General features: G+C 47.0%; 1 pseudogene; it reads right to left on the reverse strand.

Annotated features, from left to right (window-relative positions):
• Positions 1-725: 725 nt before the first annotated feature.
• On the reverse strand, positions 726-1054 carry LOC107196325 (annotated as a pseudogene).
• Between the last annotated feature and the right edge of the window lie 3174 nt (positions 1055-4228).

The following is a 4228-nucleotide window of genomic DNA, read 5'->3' on the forward strand; positions in this document are numbered from 1 at the left end:
TTCTTACCTCATAGTGTAGTTAGTTATGAGGATCAGGTAAAATCGTGTGTGTAAAAGGTTTAGTATAGTGGTCCCCCTGAGTGGCATCTATCTGTATTTTAATTTTCTGAATGAACATTACTGTAATGGTAATTAAAACAAAAGTTATTAGAAATAAACTCTTAGCAGTTGGGCAATAGGCTTGAAAATGAAATACCCCAAAGCCCAAGGTACCATTTCAATGAAAATATTACAAATACATTTTAAGTATTCAAAAGCGGATTATTCAAATAGTTAATTCTTATTATGAAAAATTCTAACAATAGAGAGAAAATGAATATTTTCCTTCATCTTCTCAACCTCCATCCTCCATTGTTTCTTTTCCAGAGGTGACCCCTGAATATAAGTGCCCTGAGGACAGGGACTTCATTTGTATTTTTCATCATTTATCTCCAAAGGTTGGAGTGGTGCCAGGCACATTGTAGATATTCAGTTCATGTTTGTTGAATGAATGAATGAATGAGTTTAGTGTGTATTTTTCCAGTTCTTGTAAAACCTTTACTGTATCAATATTTTTTCCTTTAAATTCTAGTATTTATTTCCTATACTCTAGTTATAAAGTTCAGAGCAGATTTTCATCATTAAATAGTGAGACATATCAAGTTTCAGATATTTATCAATCAGTGTAAACCCCAACGTGATACACCCACGTGATTCTGTGCATTTGGAGGGGAAGTATTTCCTGGCTAAGTGGAAAACTGTGCGGATGGCTTCTGGAAGCCCTTCATTCTAAGCAGCTTTGTAGTGAAACATGCCATCGAGAAGTCCGGACCTTCTTTCTTCAGTTTGCTGTAATCAACATTCACTCAGTAGAACTTGTATCAATCATTGGGATCCAGTTTGCTCCAGGGTTCTGGGTGGTTTTTTTCTGTCCCAAGGGACATCTGGATTGAATAATGCCAGGCACATTATTCACGCATACAACACTGCCCTAGAACCTCCATGTCTAATAAATACAAAGAGCGGGGATCAAGCTCGGATGCTTCTTGGCCTGACCCAGGTTCTGGCAGAGCATGCTTGTGGCAGAGGTCTCTCATCCGGAAGCAGAAAAACACAAAATGGCAAGACCCAGAACCAGGTTGTCTGTGCATCAATGATGAACGGACTTCTAAGGTCTACTGTATAAATCATAGTGGTCGTTACTATTATACCCCAGTTTCACAGCTTAGTAGCCATATGGTTAAGTTACCTAAATACCTCACAGAACCTTATAATTTTATCTGAAAAATGGGGTTAATGATATGGCTGCGTGGGGTTTTGCAAGACGTGCCAGTTCTTTGGGCATGCACTTATACGGGCACACACATATTCTTTCTAATTTGGTACGTCTGAGATGCTGTGTACTATTCTGCAATTTGCTTTTTTCATCTAATACATCTTAGGAGCTTTCCAGGTCAGTATATATAAAGCCATCTCCTTTTCAGCTGCTATAAAGATGAACCATGGTTTATTTCAGGGATGGTGTCAAACTCTCTGCTCTCCTCCGGTGTCTGGCAGGTGCTCAGCAAACAAATATCTTTTGCTGAATCACTGGGCAAAGTGGTCCCCAAGCTGGAGGAGCCTGTTGATATTTTAGTTTCCATCAACTGTGCAAATCTTTGAGTCTTTTTGGTTTGAATGCGTCAGAGTCTGGTTTGGAAATCTCCCCGAGATTATTTTCAGCCTTTTTGGCCAGGGGATCAGCCACTCTGTGGAAATGTACATTTGGGGCCAGAGGCTTGTCTACACGTGCTGCCTTCCGCTGACGATCACAGCTCTTGAAGATGTGCTTGGGCCTAGGGTGGTCCTGGCTCAGAAGCCCATGCGGAACCTTGAGTTCCTGATTCTTCAGGGTCTCCTGGGGTCAGCTCCAGCCAATAGTTACAGGGTCCGAGGGGATTCCTGGGTCCTTCTGGTCCTACTTGGAACTGTCTCTCTGATGATGGTTAGATGCTGACAGGACATTTAACACTCTGGCCTCAGCCTCTGCCCCAGCCCTGCCCGGCTCCAAACAAGCTGTGAGTGTTCACACTTCCGTGCCTTTGCACAAGCTGTTTCCTCTCTAGGAATACCCTTCCTCCCTTTTGCCATTCAAAACTCAGCTCAAATGTCCCCTCTTTGGTAAGCGTCCCCCTTTCCAACCCAGAAAGATCTGGTCATTACCTTCTCTGAGTGCCCAGGGACTTTATACCTGCTACATCCTGGTCACAAGGTAGGGCTGACCACTGCTGCCTGACTGTTCCCCTCGCCAGATGGAGACTTCTGGCGGCAAGGACCCTTGGTGCCCTCCTGGTGCCTGGCGCGTGACCACTGGGGGAGAGAAGCTCAGTGACTACAGAATAAAGACACTGAGGAATGAGCAGGGAGGAGAAGGAGCTGAGAAATCATGTGATTAGGAAGTACAGGCTGACTTAAAGAGGCCGCTCCTTAACCATCTTCAGAGTGGTCCTTACAGGCTGGAACAAGAAACCCGGAGCGTCAGAGACTTTAATTCAACTCAGCTGAAATCTGTTTTCTAGAAAAATACTAAAAGAGGATGGCAATCATTTCAGTGATGTTTTATATTATTTATAATATTAGATGTTATGATATTTTACATGTTTCTAAACAACAAAGCATCTTGAAGCACTCTCCATGTTGGAAGTCACATCAGAGGAGCATAGTTTCTGGGGAGGTCTGACTCCTAAAACCTCAGCTATTGGGAAGAGGCTGAGAAATGGGACGTGAGTGAAAGGCCTTGGGTAGCTGTCTCAGGGAGTTCTACCGAAGCATTTTTTACTGTGCGGAAGAGTCCGTTCCTCTCCTCCGGAGAGACCTTCTAACTCTTGCTTTCCGTGGATTCGTAACAGGCTTCCTTGTCTGGTTTCTCAGCTCAAGCCGTAAGGTGGTAGCATAGGAGGTGGTGATGGGTTGAGCAAGCCTTGCCGAAAGTGGTGAGAAGCAGTAACTCAGAACCTGACCTTGACGGAGGAGCCCGGCAAACCGTAAAAAAGCTGATATGGGTCTTCTTGGAACAGAGCCACCTTGGGTTGGGCCGTTTAGCATTTGGACAAGTGGCCCGACTTGCATCTGGTCACCTCTATAGATGTTACTGTATGATGGCAGGATGCGGTCATTTGGTAATGTTAATTCCGAATTATTGGGAAAATGTGAAATTTCAGTCACTCCATTCAAGAAGGCAGGAAGTGCATAGTACAGTTTAGAAAGTGATTAACACATAGTTTGGGGTTCGGAGTGTTTCCAGGCACCTACACTTACTTCTGTGAGATCTCTCCTTTCTCAGAACCACCAGACAAATAATAATGACAGTGGGTAACGTGGCCGGCACTGGCTGAGACCTCCGGCCTATTACCTCATTTACTTTCCAACAACTCGGGGGAGGTAGGTAGGATGGGTAATCCCATTTTATAGATGTAAAGGGTGAGGCTCAGAGAGGGAAAGCAATACATCAAGGTCACACAGCCAGCAAGAGCTGGCAGGGATTCCGAACCCAGGCTAGTAGGCTCCAAAGCCGGTGTTCCCTGCCCTTAGGCCCTGTTCCATGGCGATTTCCCTCTCTCGCCTCAGCAGACGCAGCCCTGTCCGATGTGTCTCCTGCTGTGCTTTAATCACTCCGCTTTCCCCAGCCCTGCGAAGGTTCGGGGAGACGTGATTGCCTCCCAGGAGGCTGGATGCGTCATCAGGACCCCTGATGTCCACTGCTGTGACATTTCCTGATGAAAGCTCGCTTCTTGGAGCCAAAGAATATTCATTGTCCAGCCACAGGACAAACACACCACGTGTCCCCCGACAGCCCAAAGATGGACAAGCTTGGGATGCGCCCACGGCCTTCGGTTGAACCGACCACACCTTGTCTCTTGGCCAGAGGTAAAGTCTAGGGCCATCTCTCTGTGTAGCGACTGGGCCCAGCTGAAGGGCTGGAGGAGGCAGTTCCTGGGAGGTGGGGTCCAGGGTCCAGGTCCCCGGCCAGGAAGGCCTGGTGGCTGCCCCACAGGTTCCCGTTGTGTGGGGTCGAGGGCACGTGAGCACTGGAATCTGCTGGGGCAGTCTGAGGCATGGTTGCACCTGCCCCTCGCTGCTGCCTCAGGCCCCGTGTTGAACATAAGTGTCACCTGCAGAAAGGAACTCACCATGTGCAGTGGCGTCATGGGCGGGAAAGGGCCCTGAGTGAGCCGGAGCTGGGGAACTGGTCAGACCCATCAGCAACTCG

This window comes from Pteropus alecto, unplaced genomic scaffold, assembly GCF_000325575.1.
Source record: "Pteropus alecto unplaced genomic scaffold, ASM32557v1 scaffold177, whole genome shotgun sequence".
NCBI lineage: Eukaryota > Metazoa > Chordata > Mammalia > Chiroptera > Pteropodidae > Pteropus > Pteropus alecto.